Raw genomic sequence first — 15,050 nt, forward strand, 5'->3', positions numbered from 1 at the left:
CCTGAGTCTGGAGTTGGGGCGGAAGTGAATAGAAAGTTCGAGACTGGACGTTGTCCCCGTTGCGCAGAGAGGGTCATGAAGCCAGCAGAGCCGGTGGGGACGCGGCGGCTCTGCTCCCGGCCCCGCCGGTCCGCTGGTCGGTGGCGGAGGCCGCGCCAATGGCGTCGCCTGGAGTGGGTGGCGCGTCCCCGGGCCTCCCCCGGCCCGACTCCCGCCTCCGAGCGCTGGAGCCCGGGTGGAGGGGCGCGGCCTCGGGGTCCGGGCGGAGGGGCGGGCGCGGTGCCGTTGGAGCCGCTGGGCTGAGGTGTGGACGGGGCTCCGTCAGGGCCGGCCGGGCCGAGGCTGCGGGGGCTCCGGGGTCAGCAGTCTCGGGGGCGCCGGGGGCCGTCTTGTCCGCAGGGAGCGGGGGCGAGGAGGAGTCCCGCCCGCAGCGGGGCGTTGTGACGCGGGAGAAGCGGCTGGACGTGCCCAGAGAGGCGCCTAAAGGGGCCAGACGGGGTGGAGGACAGGGCAGTGGAGTCCGGGGGGTGACGGAGGCGCTGGCCCACAGCCGTGGCGTAGAGCAGGGATGTGATGGGATTTGGGACCGACTTTTAGGGTCACAGCATTCTCTGCTGCGTGCAGTGTGGCGGTGAGCAAAAGTAGGGAGAGAAGCATCCCCAGTTTCTTTTTGCCTGAACCTTGAAAAGAACAGAGATGGGGAAGTGAGTGCAGGGAACGGGCTTCACAGAGAAGATGACGGGTTCCCTCTGGACGCGGTGATTCTTAGAGGTCTCGGGATGGAGTTGTGAGAAGGTGGAGACGTCGCTTGGGTAGGTGGCCATAAAGGTTCGGAGAGCAGGCAGAGGGCTGGGCTGCAGATGTGCAAGGGTGGAGGGTGTGGACTGGACCATGGCGTGTTCTGGGGATCCGATGGAGGAGGGAGTGTCTGAAGGTGGTGGTTTCAGATGGGCCCCGTGTTGAGGCAGGGGAGGGCTGAGACTTAGGGGACGAGGGACCGGGAGGTGGGCATCCCTGATGCTTCCTCCGGAAATGAGACAGCCTTCCTTGGAGGGTTCTGGCCTGTGTCTCTAGAAGGAAAGGTCTAAATGGGTAAGGAATTGGCCTGAGATGGAGACTGAGGTGTGAGGTGGTTTCGATTCTCCAGGCTGTAGGCTGAGCAACCCCTCAGGCCGCTCCCTGTGGACAAAGGGAAAGGTCAGCCAGGCTGGTGGAGCAGCTGGGTCCCAGACGAGGGCACTGCAGCCTCACCTCCAGGCTTCAGAGCAAGACGATGGTCCGCAGTCCAGTCAAGGCCTCTGCAGGCTCCCTCAGAGGACTGTGGTGCAGGCAGGCCGGTTGCTGAAAGGACTAGTAGCTTGACTTGCATGCTCAGCTCCTCCTTACAACTGGATAAGTTAAAAGCATGTGAAACAGTTATTGATTTAAGTACCAGGTAAGCAGTATTTCGCTAAGTACGTCCAATTAATAGACTCTTAGATGTGAACATATTCATTAAGTTAAACTTATTCAAACAGTTAACGACTAGTAGGGACTTAAATTTATTTATAGGTATTTCCTTACAGTGGAAAGCTTTATGTATGTGTCATATCTTCTTAAACCTTAAAAGTGGGAAAAATAGGGGCCGGCCCCGTGGCTTAGTGGTTAAGTTTGGGGGCTCTGCTTCCACGGCCCAGTTTTTGCTGGCTCAGATCCTGGGTGCGGACCTATCATGGCTCATTAAGACATACTGAGGCAGCATCCCACATAGCAGAACTAGTAGGACCTCCAACTACGATATACAACTGTGTACTGGGCGGCTTTCTCCCGAAGAAGGAAAAAAGAGAAAGATGGACAACAGATGTTAGCTCAGGGCCAGTCTTTAAAAAAAAAATAGAAAGACTCTTCCTTTATTAAAACACACACACACACACACACACACACACACACACACACACACACACAGGAAAAGTATCCCAAATTTCTAAATCCTACTACTTCATTTGCACTTAAGGAATATACAGAACTATTAATACTATGGACAGTAGTCATTGATCTGTAGTGTCTACCATGAATTTTTGGTAACAATATTAGCCCTATGAGATGGAAACCATTCTTATTCCCATTTTACAGGTGAGGTAACTGAGGCTCAGGGAGGTTCACTTCTTGTTCAGAATCACACAGCTGGTAAGAAGCAGTGAGGTCTGAGGAGCTGAGCTTAGACCATCCGCCTGAGATCACTTTGTACTGGGACAGGTCGGAGAAGGTGGTACAGCTCAGCCTGTAGGATCCTACTCTGGTTACCCATTTCTTATGGCCTCCCTCTGCCCACAAGGCCCCCTGTCAATGGCAGAAATGCTTGTGGACCCTGCACAGGTGAGTAGAGGGTGTCCCAGGCCTTTGCTCAACTCACTATCACCCCAGTGTTTTTGACATCACAATATTGGGAATGCTGATGCCCTGAGACTCTTCACCTATCCTTCTTCCACTGTTGAGTGAGAGGACAATGTGATTTCACCAGGCCAGGGGTCCTGAACTCACTCTGAGATTATGTGGTGCTGTTTGCATTTCTGACAATTGTTGGAATAACATGTGACGGGGGATCCTGGGCACAGGATCTAAACTGTTCACATGTTTGCTGGTGAGACTGAGCTGGAATCTTCCGGAAACTGAAAGTCTCTCTTGTATCTTGTGGGAATATGGAGCTGGTATTGGGTGGTGGGATGGCCCAGGGATCAGGCCTGGAATGACAACCTCAGGTTCTGGGCCTCTAATGTGCAGGGTGATGGGAGTGAGGGAAGGTTTGGAGCAGAGGAGTGATGTGATCTGATCCAATTTGAGTAGGCTGTCTCTGGCTCAAGTGGAGGACAAAAGTAGGGGTGAGGGTGTAGGCAGGGAGATCTGGGAGGAAGCTCTTACCACAGTGCAGGTGAGTGCTGGGGGGAGTGGAAAAGAGTGGCGGCTGTGGAGAAGGGATGCGACTTTGGCCTTTGGATTTGTTTTGAACCTAGAACCACAGTTTATGATGTAGTGAGGGAGGGAGGCTGGGAGGTGGGATGGAAGGGGACAGAGGAGTCAGGCCCCCAGGTTTTTGGCCTTGTTTGTAAGGATGGCTGTTCCCTCAATAAGATGGTTGAAGTCAGCAATAGGACGAATTTTTAGGAGGAAAATGAAGAGTCATGTTTTGGCCACATCCCAGATGTTCCAGAGACTCTTAAGTGGATGTGTCCCTTTGGCAGTTGAACACACAGGTCTGGTGTTCACCAGAGGCATTCAGGTTGGAAACAGCCCTGACATAGTATCCACTGTGAACTGGAATGAAACTGCAGGTCAGATCTCTGAGTGGGCCTGTTCAGGTTATGGTGGTGATGCCATTGGGGAGCAAAGAAGGTGAAGGAAGGGGCCAAGGACTAGGTTTCTCAGTTGGGCACCAGGATGGTGGTGGTGGGCATTAGAAAGACAGATGTGGAAGCACAGTGGTTGTAAGGTGGTATGCCTGTGCAAGGTGGGGTGGACAAGTAAGAAAAGCTTCCACAAGGGAAATAAAAAATAAACAAGTGGGGCTTCATCAGACTAAAGCGCTTCTGCAAGGTAAAGGAAACCAGGATCAAAACAAAAAGTGCACCAGTTGGTGGGAATGCAAACTGGTACAGCCACTATGGAAAACAGTATGGAGATTTCTCAAAAAGTTAAAAATAGAAATACCCTATGACCCAGCCATCCCATTACTGGGTATCTAAGAACCTGAAATCAGAAGTCCCAAGAGTCCCTTGCACCCGTATGTTCATCGCAGCATTATTTACAATAGCCAAGACGTGGAACCAACCTACATGCCCAGAAACTGATGATTGGATAAAGAAGATGTGGTATATATACACAATGGAATACTACTCAGCCATAAAAAAAGACAAAATTGGCCCATTCACAGCAACGTGGATGGACCTCGAGGTTATTATGTTAAGCGAAATAAGCCAGTCAGAGAAAGACGAACTCTATATGACTCCACTCATAGGTGGAAGTTAGTATATTGACAAGGAGATCTGATCGGTGGTTACCAGGGAAAAGGGGGTGTGGGGGGAGGGCACAAAGGGGGAAGTGGTGTACCCACAACATGACTAACAAAATTGTACAACTGAAATCCCACAAGGTTGTAATCTATCATAACATTAATAAAAAAAAAAAAAAGTGCACCAATTGGAAGAAAGTATTGGCAAATCATATATCTGACAATGGGTTAATCTCCATTATATATAAAGATCTCACACAACTCAACAAGAAAAAAACCTGATCCAAAAATGGGCAGAGGATGTGAGCAGACATTTCTCCGAAGAAGATGTACAGATGGGCAATAGGCACGTGAAAATATGTTCAGCATCACTAATCATCAGGGAAATGCAAATCAAAACTGTAGTTAGATATCACCTTACACCTGTCAGAATGGCTACAATCACCTAGACAAAAAATAACAAATGTTGGAGACGTTGTGGAGAAAAGGGAACCCTCATACACTGCGGATGGGAATGCAAACTGTTGCAGCCACTATGGAAAACAGTATGGAGATTTCTCAAGAAAGTGAAAATAGAACTACCATATGACCCAGCTCTCTCACTAATGGGTATCCGAAGAACTTAAAATCAACAATACAAAGTGACTTATATACTACTATGTTCATTGCAGCATTATTCACAGTAGCTAAGACATGGAAGGAACCCAAGTGCCCATTGATTGATGAATGGATAAAGAAGATGTGGTATATATATACAATGGGGTAGTACTCAGCCATAAAAAAGACAGCATCATCCCGTTCACAACAAGATGTATGGACCTTGTGAGTATCATGTTAAGTGAAGTAAGCCAGAAAGAGAAAGACAACCACCAGATGATTTCACTCATCTGGGGAAGATACACAGACAGTAGGAACAGTTCACTGGTTACTGGGGGCAGGGGACTGGATTGTGGGGGCAAGGGGTGAAGGGGAGCCCTTACATGGTGACAGACAAGCAATAATGTACAACTGGAATTTCACAATGTTGTAAACTATTACAAACTCAGTAAAAAAAACCTTTTAAAAGAGAAAAAGGCTTCCACAAAGAGAAGGATCATAGGGTGGATGCTCAGGCATCTCATTGCAGGAGTAAAGATGGCAGTAAGGTCAGTGTGGGTCTTATTACCCTTCTAATGACTGACCAGTGTTTTGTAGTAATTCTTGGTGGGGCCTGGATCATTTAATTCAGACTGGTAGATGAATTTGAGGGGAAATAGGATGAGCTAGGAGTTTTCTAGGCCTGTGGTGAGGACAGTGGTTGGGAGTGCAACTGGGCTTTGATGTTCAGGTAGAGAGAGGAAGGTCCTGACTGCTTATGGGGCAACATGTCCAGTGCAGAAGTGGGACAGGGCCAAGGATGATGAAGTCGTCACATAGGTTTGGGTGACTGCATTAAACCAAGAATCAGGACTAGGTGGGGAGACCTTCAAGTCAGGGCTAGAGGCTGCCCCAGGTGCTATGGGATTTTGGCATCCTGGGGCAGAATAGGATGCTGGTTGCACTTGCCATGCACTGCCTAGATTCCATGTGCAGTGTTGCATGGTCAGAGGCCATGGAAATGTCTGTGGTGTGGTCTTCAGTGGCCAGAAATTGTTGCAACAATGAAGGTGTTGCAGACATGAGAGGGGTACAGTCCAAAGAATGATGTGTACGTGAGGAGGAGAGGGAACGAAAGTCTCTCAGAACATGGCACATGTCTCTGTACATCATGGATGGCAATTAGGTAAATAACAGATTCAAGAAAACACAGAACAAGAAGCTGCTCATGTACTGAATTGTCCCAATTTTGGCAGGGCTGTGTGGTCTCTGATGACGTGGCCAAATAATTCCTCCAGGAGTGGGACCTCCTTGATGAGGCTCAGAGACCCCTGTACTGTCATGTGCTGGAGATCATTGCACTTTTGTACTCTATAAGGACAACACTCACACACCCCACTGTCCTGGGCTAGACTCTGTTTTTTTCCATGGGTAGCTTTGTCCTTCCCACCATGAGACCACAGATACCACTACCTTTCCTGGTTGCTTGCATGTGTGTTGTTGGTGCCAGGGCTAGACTGTGTGCACTGTACCCGCTCTCCCCAAGTCCCCCATCCCTGCTGCTCTGAAGAACGTGCAAGACAGGGCTCGAGAGTCAGAAATATTGAAGTTTTTCTGAGAGAGCCCACCAGCTTATCTGTGATTCGGTAACTCTGTCTTGATGCTTGAAACCTCTGTGTCCCAGGCCTTCCTCCTCCCTGTTGCTGAGATTTGTTGGGGCCTACTTGTGCCAGTAATTTCAGGCATGACCTGGTAGCTACTTGTGGGGCCACAGAGTTGTGTTTTTAAAGACCCTCTTTTGAAGTTCTTGTAATTTTAGAATGTGGGATGTCATGAGATGGGTCACTCTGGAGGCCGGTTGGCCACTCCCTTATGTCTGACAGGGTGGTATACTTATAGGAGAAAAATGGCAGGAGAGGCTCAGAAGGTCCTGGTTGGTGCATAAGAGCTGGTAAATGGTGTAAGTCAGAGCTGAGTTCACATGCTGGGAATCTGTCCTGAGCCCACCACTGTGTGATGCAGGGTCCGTGGCCACATCTTACTTCCACCTTTTCTTCCCCATTGTCATTTCTACTCTGACTGGGGGCCCTGTCTTTTCCCCAACAGACACACAGCTCTCTGACCTTCACCACTCACCCATTCTCTTCCACGGCTCCCTTTGCAGGGTTCTCCAACATTTAGCCTACACTGAAGGTGTTGAGAGGTCTGTACATATCCCTGTATAGTCCGTGAGCACCAGCTGTTGTTTCACTTGTGAAATGTTTCATTTGTGCATCTGGACACACCTTCTACTCTGCTCACTAGTCACCAGCAGCCTTGGCCTTGTTGAAAGCTGTTTGCAGAAGAGTGAGTTAGGGACCCTGTCTCTCCCTTCACTGTACGCCTTCCTTGCTTCCTTCCCTTCATGCGAGCTTCCCAGGCCCAGCTCTGCACTGAAAGCCTTCCTTTTGTTGGTTCTAGTCCTCATTGTCATTCACCAATTCCTTGGACTTATTCGTGGATGTGACTGACACTCATTAATTGGGCTGCCTCCTGCCACCAAAGTCAGCATGCACTTCACCAGCATCTCTCTGCTTACAGGTAGGTGGAATGGAGCCTTGGATGAAGAGACACCGTTTGAGCAAGGTGTTTCTTTGGGATTGTCACAGGTCAGCACTCCGAAGCCAGATCCATTCACCCAGAAGGCCCAGCCATGTGATAAGTGTGGCCCAGTCTTGAAACACGCTTTGTACCTGGCTGAGCATGACATAGCACACTCTGGTCAAGGGCTATATAGTTATGGGGCAAGACTGCATCAGCATCCAAAGCAGACTAGTGATACAATTTACATAAAGGGCAGCAGGAATCCTTCCTTTGTCATGGACAATGGAGTTCACATGACAGAAAGGACCTTTACGTGCACTGAAGGTAGGAAGGGCTTCCACCTTCCAGCCCTGGCCCCCCTCACAGTGGGGGGAAGCCACACGGGACACTGAGTGCAAGGAGACCTTTCAAAGTGGACAAAATGGTTACAAGTGCTTTCAGTGTGGGAAAGCCATCAGTCACATGATATACTTGAGGAGCAAGAGAAACTCCACACTGGAAGTAGACCTTATGAGTTCACCAAAAGTGGGACATTTCTAGTCACGATTCTGATCTTGTTAAACATCAGAGAAATCCCAGCATAGAAAAAGTTTTTAAGTGCAACCAGTGTGGGAGATTACTTAGGCATAACTCCAGTCTTATTAAACACTGGAGAATTCACAGTGGAGAAGGGCTTATGAGTGCAGTGAATGTGGAAAAGTCTTTAAATACAACTCCAGTCTTGTTAGACTTGGAAGAATTCACACTGGACAAACGCCTTGTGCTTGCAGTAAGTGTGGGAATGGTTTCATTACAACACACCAACTCCTTGAGCATCAGATAATCCACAGTGGAGAACAGCCTTATGAGTATAGTGAATGTGGGAAAGTCTTCACATCCAACTCCATTCTCGTGAATCATTAGAGAATTCACACAGGAGAAAGGCCTTATCCGTGTAACAGAATGTGGGAAATTCTTTAGGTACATCTCTAACTTCAGTACACATCAGAGACTTCACACTGGGAAAAGACCTTATGAGTACAGTGAATGCAGGACAGTCTACAGACATTTCAAGTCTCATTAAACATCAGAGACTTCCCTCTAGAGAAAGGCCTTAAGAGTGCAGAGGATGCAGGATATTCTTTAGATGCTTCTCCAGTTGCAATAAATGGAGAATGCATAGTGGAGAAAGGCCGTCATTAGAAAGTTGCAGCTCTGGGGCCAGCCCAGTGGTGCAGTGGTTAAGTTCGCACATTCTACTCCTTGGCGGCCCAGGGTTTGCTGGTTCGGATCCCGGGTGTAGACATGGCACTGCTTGGCACACCATGCTGTGGTAGGTGTCCCACATATAAAGTAAAGGAAGATGGGCACAGATGTTAGCTCAGGTCCAGGCTTCTTCAGCAAAAATAGGAGGACTGGCAGTTAGCTCAGGGCTCAGAAAAAAAAAAAAAGAAAGAAAGTTGCAGCTCCTTCAGAATCAGATAATCCACACTGGAGAATGGCCTCATGAGTGCAGTGAAATGTGATAAAGGTTTCAACAGCAAAAAATACACTTGTTGGGCATCAGAAAATCTGCACTGCAGAAGAGTCTTAAGAGTATAGAGAATGTGGGAAATTCTTTACATGCAACTCCTATCTCATTAAACAGCAGAGAGTTCACAGTGGAGAAGGGCCTTATCACTGCAGTGAATATGGCGAATTCTTTAAATGCAGTTCCATACTCATTGAATGTCAGAGAATTCACACTGGGCAAATGCCTTATGAGTGCAGTGAATGTGGGAAATACTTTGGATGTAACTCCAGCCTCAATAAACATCGGAAAATTCACACTCTACAAAGGCCTTATGTGTCTAGTGAATGTGGGAAAGGCTTCATCCCCAAACACAAACTTGTTAAGCACCAGAAAATCCACACTGGATAGAAGCCTTATGAGTGCAGTGAATGGGGAAATTTATTAGTTGCAACGCCAGTCTCATTAAAGATAGGGGAGTTTTGCTGGAGAAAGGCCTTATGTGTGCTGAAAATATGGCCAGTTTTTTAGGGCCAGCTCTAATCTCAGTATACATCAGAGAAAGTCCTTAGGAGTTTAGCCATTTATTAAAGTTCTTAGAAGATGCAGCTCCACACTCCTAGGCATTGGAGGCTTCGCACTAGAAAAGGATTTATGAGTTTGCTTCTACTGTTTGGCTGTTGTACATAATATTACCAGCATAAGTGTAGTGATACCTCTTTGAGACCCTGCATTCAATTCTTTATAAGTACATCCCCAGAAATGGAATTGCTGGTTCATATGGTAATTCAGCTTTTAGTTTTTTGGGGGAACTGTTTTCCATAATGGCTGTGCCATTTTATATTCCCACCAACATTGCACAGAGTTCCAATTTCTCCAAATCCTTGCCTAAACTTCTTAGTTTTTGTTTTTTGATATTGGCTATCCTAATGTGTGTGTGGTGGTGTCTCATTGTAATTTAGATTTGCATTTTCCTCATGGTTAGTAGTGTTGAGCATCTTTCTCTGTGCTTGTTGCCCTTTTTGTATCATCTTTGGTGAAATGCCTGTTCAGATCCCTTGCCTATTTTTAAGTTGAATTATTCTGTTGTTTACATTTAGGAGTCCTTGTATATTCTGAGGTTGTCCCCTTATCAGGTACATGATTTGCAAACATTTTCTCACTCTGTAGTTTGCTTTTTCACTGTGTTGGTCTTTTTTCTTTTAATGTACATAAGTTTTCTCTTTTACTGTAGTCCAATGTATCTATTTTCACTTCTGTTGTATGTGCTTTTGGTGTCATATCCAAGAAATCATTACCATTGGGGATGGGATCCTTAGTGTCCCCCCCACACACACACACACACCTTTAGATAAAAGGATAGAATGGAAACAGCAGGAGTTGAAAGATGAGGAGATAGAAGAAAAAGAGAAAATAAAGGGCAGATAATATGATGCAGAAGGAAAAGAGGAGATTATTTGATTTTTATTGACTATGTATTATATGACATGTTTTGTGTTAGGGTCTTTCACAAGCACCATCTCATGAAATCCTCAAACCAGTTGGCTCACTTGAGAAAAGTCCACAGGGAGTATGATATAGGAAAAGGAAAGAAAGTAGTGTTAGAAATCTGGGAACCCCTCCAAGATTTTAATCTCCAGTGGTATTCTTTTTAATTCCATAGTGTAACATATATTAGGTGAAGAATTGAGTAGTTACATCTAAATTTAACTTTGTGTTCCATAAAGCTCATGACAGTCAGAATTTAGATAGAGTTGCAGGATTGAGAAAAGACATTTAAAATATCTGCATTTGCTCAGTATTAGACAAATAAGATTTAGATTCCTATTTCAGAATATGTTATCAAAGTCCCTGCAAATGAACTAAAGTATGATTATATCACCAATAGAGGAAAACCAGGTGGCTATCAAGACTACAAAAGGATGTTCAAATTCATTAGTATTAAAGAAAAGCAAGTTAAATGTAAGCGTATTACTGTAAGTCCTTCTAATTACTAAACTTTGGGAAGCAGGTGTGAGGTGATGTGTACACCTCACAGGAGCATCTTGGGCTGCAGTGATCATGTCTATTTTACTTTTCTTTGTTAAATACCTGGGAACGGAATGGCAGGGTCAGAGTTGGTGAATGATTAACATTTTGTAAATCAACTTTTATTTTTTTAGCAGGTTTAAGTTCACGGAGAAATGCAGCAGAGAGTACAGAGTTCCCATATTCCCCTTCACAACCACCATCCCCAGACCTGAAGTTTCCTGATAAGGCATCTTGTTTTAGTGTGACACATTTTCTTAGAACCGATGAGCCAAAGGATGATTACTAACTAAAGTCCACAGATTACATTCGGGTTCATTCTCTGTGTTCTTCATTCTATGGGTTTTGACAGATATTGGAATATTACCACTATTCCAGTATGATACAGAGTAGTTTCACTGCTTTAATAATCCCCTGTGTTCCACCTACATACCCACCTTTCCCACTTTCCTCTCCTGTGGCAACCACTATTTGTTTGTAAGAACACTTAACAGAGATCTAACCAATGTTATGTTTGCAATGCATTATTATTGCGTATGAGTACAATGATGTACAGCAGACCTCTAGAGCCTATTCATGCTACTTAACTGAAACTTTATGCCCATTTATTAGTAACTCCTCATTTCCTCTTCCCCTCAGCTCCTGGCAACCACCATTCCAGTCTTTGATTATATGAGTTTGACTATTTTATATTCCTTATATAAGTGGAATCATGCAGTACTTGTCTTTCTATGGCTCATTTAACTTAGCATAATATCTTCCAGGTGCATCCATGTTGTCACATGTTGCAAAATTTACTTCTTTTTAAAGGCTGAATAATACTCTATTTTATGTATATATCATGTTTTCATCTTCTGTTCCTCTGTTGGTGGGCATTTAGAGCATTAGGTCATCTTTGCTATTGTGAATAGTGCTGTAGTGAACATGGAACTGCTAATATCTCTTCCAGGTCCTGATTTCAGTTTTTCTGGATATGTACACAGAAGTGGGAATACTGGATCATGTCGTAGTTCTACTTTTAGTTTTTTGAGGCAGCTATACTGTTTTCCATAGCAGCTGCACCATTTTGATGTTCCCACCAACAGTGTGCAAGGGTTCCAGTTTCTCACATCCTTACCAAGACTTGTATTTTGCTTTTTTGATTATAGCAATCCTGACAGGTATGAGGTGATATGTCATTGTGGTTTTGATTTGCATTTCCCTGATGATTAGTGATGAGCATGAAAACGTATCTTCTTGTTTTCCCTTCATTTCTGTTTCTTGTACTTCGTTTTAAAAATCTGTATATTTACATTCTAAACTTTGCTTTTAATTGTGAATGTACATCCTATTTTATTAATGTTTAGGCTAAAAATGATAACACGTCTTTAACATAACGGAGTATAGAATTAATACCTTCACTCTCTTGCACAAGATAAGGAGTATTATTGAGGATTGCATGAGAGGTGATTCTCTCACTCTGCTCGGCAGGAGACACTGTTGATGTTTTATGCAGGTAATGAATATGAATCCACAGACGCATCCTTCTCTTGGATCTTCATTCCTTCTATTGCTGCAGACCTTTCACTGGGATTACTTTCCTTCGGACTTAAGTGAAAACTTTAGGATTCACTTTGTGTGGGTTAGTTTTCTACCACAGTTCTCATTTTTGGCCTCTTATAGTCTTATTTCGTGCTCTTTCTTGAAAAACACTCTTGTTGAGTATAGAATGTATGTTGGTGGTTATTCCTTTGGCGCTTTCAGTATGTCCTTCTCTTATGTCCCTGACCCACTGTATATGGGGTGTGAGTAGAGAGGATGTATTTTGTGTTAATAATGTCCTGGTGTTAAGGAAAAGTATTTGAACATAATGCAAAGGACAAGACACCCTAGAGATTGTAACAGTGAGATGGGCTCAGTGATTAGATGGTATTTTGTGTTGTCGGAATACTAAAAGGGTGGCAGTGTAGAATACACAGGGGAAATAATGAAATATGTGGTGACCAAATTGATAGATTTGACATAAACTGACTGGATGCTTACCAGTCCCATTTTCTTGTTTTGGACACCTGGGCTGACAGCATGTTCCAAATTTCCTTCCACTTAATTTGGGACCATGTGAGTTGTGGCCAGTTGAATACAGGCAGAAGGCTCTGCCCTCTTCGTCTAATTGACATTTCTTGGTGCTTAAAGTTTCCAGAAATTGCAGGCACTGACATGGTCACTGCTTGTGAAGAACACTGAGTTGTTCCTGCAAGACCCTCTTCCACGATTCTTTGTTTAATATTTAATTTTCCTCTCTGTGGAAAGGGTCTCCCTAAGTCACTGCTGACCAGTCACCAACTCTTCTTTCTCCATAGGATTTTCATTGTCCAGGTCTCATGTAGTTACCCAAATAGAGCCAGAGGAGGGGAGCCCAGGTAGACACAGCCTCAGCCACAGCAAAGAAGACCTGGACGAGGCCTGGTGAGTAGAAACTTTGGGAATGGTCACATCAGGGCTGGCTTCACATTACACCAGTAACTTGTCCTGTGTTTACTGGTGTTTTGGGGCCAAGGCCAGGGGCTAATGTCATCCTACACTGTCCTTCCTCGTTCTTTGGTGCTTTGCTCACTTTTCATTTCCACTCTGTCCCAGGTCCCCGTTAGTCCCCCACCCTTCTAGTCTCCACAATTCACCTCTTCTTCTCTGAATCCTCCATGCAGGTCTCTACAGCATTGGCTTTCATTCAACATGTCATGAGACACGTATATCCTTAAATTTTCCTTGAACACTAAGTATTCCATCCAGGCAGGTTTTTCTGCCCTGGACAGACCCTTTTGCACAGCACTCACGTGTAACAAGGAACCAAGGCCTTGGCAGGAAACAGTTGGTGGAGGAGTGATTTGGAGACTGTGCTCCTCCTCCTTACACTGTACCCCGTCCTTGTCCCTTTTGCCCTGTGACGTCTGCTCCATTCTGTGACCTTTAGAGGCCCACAGTACACAGCAGCCCTTTCTTGTGCTGATTTTAGCTCCTGTGTTCTGCCAAAGTGCCACAGGCTAATCCCTGGTCGTATCAGACACACCTTGGTTATGGGATGCCATTTGCCACCAGTTAGACACTCACTTCACCGGCATTTATCTTCCATCAGCTTGTTGGCAGGAGTGGAGGATGAGGATCCACCTTCTGAGCAGGGTCTTTCTGTGGGTGTGTCACAGACAAGAACTCCCAGGGTGGGTCCTTCCACCCAGATGGCTCAGCCCTGTGACATGTGCAGCCTGGTCTTGAAAGACACTTTTGCACCTGGCTGAGCCACAGGGACACCATGTGGCAGCACCCGTACACCACCGTATGAATGATTTGGAGAGACTTCTGGTTCAGTGTAAACCTTGACCAGGTGCAGAAGCAGCAGAGTGGAGAGAAATTCCTCAGAAGGGAGAAGGGCCAGGCCTTGTTGCAGAGCTCCATTGAAGGCCACATGAAGAGCTACACACCCACGTGTCAGAGAAGGCCTTCACTCACAGGGTGGGTCCCAAGAGCTTCCTGGTTGACTCTGGATTTGTCCAGCACCAGGCCCCTCACAGTGGGGAGAAGCCACACAGAGCACTGAATGTGGGGAGGCCTTTCTGTGCTGGCGTCACTGACGGGCCCTTTTGTGTAGTGGATTCTGTTAGGCGAGAAAGTACAACCTGAGACCATAAAACCTCCCACCTCAGCTGCCCTTATTGGAAGGAGCCTCGTTCCAGGGGCAGTTCACTCACAGTCTCAAGGGACTCCTGGTCGGGGTGAGCCAGGGAACAAAGAGGGCCAGATGCAGGAAGGGCGCTTGAGCCCAGGACAGTTTCCCACAAGTTATCCCACAAGGAGAGTCTCCCCGGGAAGACGCGCTCTGAACGCAGTGGTGTGGGGACAGGTGATAACCCCCACTCGAGATGGTCATAGTAGCGAGGCTCCAGGGGATGCTTTTCGTGAACAGAACTCCCATGGACCAGGTGCAGCTTCCATGGTCCATGCAGGGAAGAATCTCCACAAGTGGAAGGAATGCGGGCAAGGGTTGAGCAAACGTTGGCTTGTTGTTCGACATCAGCAGACTGGGCTGACGTGAAGCCCTGTGACGGCAGTGCACGTGAGAAAGGCTTTGTCAAGCAGGCAGACCTCAGTCAACATGTGAGGATTTACACTCGGCAAAGCCATGAGTGCCTCCAGTGTGGGAAGGCCTTCAACCACGTCAGACCTCATGCAGCACCAGTATATTGACACTGGGGAGAAGCCTCAGGAATGCAAAGAACATGGGAAAGTCTCCTGTGACAGCTCTGCTTTTGTCCAAAATAATATTTCCCACTCTAGAGAAAGTCTCTTCGAGTGCAAAATATGTGGGTAAGCCTGTTGTGACAGTGTTTTTTTCACTCATCATGTGAGGGTTCTCAC

The 15,050-nt window shown here is 46.1% G+C and overlaps 1 long non-coding RNA gene across 1 annotated transcript; it reads left to right on the forward strand.

The window, feature by feature from the left end:
• The first annotated feature begins 684 nt into the window (after positions 1-684).
• On the forward strand, positions 685-13,799 carry LOC106847397 (uncharacterized). The gene is made up of 3 exons (XR_001402137.3): positions 685-812; positions 13,001-13,106; positions 13,774-13,799. It is a non-coding gene; the product is annotated as an uncharacterized lncRNA (long non-coding RNA).
• The last annotated feature ends 1,251 nt before the right edge of the window (positions 13,800-15,050 follow it).

The sequence above is a fragment of the Equus asinus genome, chromosome 26 (genome assembly GCF_041296235.1).
Source record: "Equus asinus isolate D_3611 breed Donkey chromosome 26, EquAss-T2T_v2, whole genome shotgun sequence".
Lineage (NCBI taxonomy): Eukaryota > Metazoa > Chordata > Mammalia > Perissodactyla > Equidae > Equus > Equus asinus.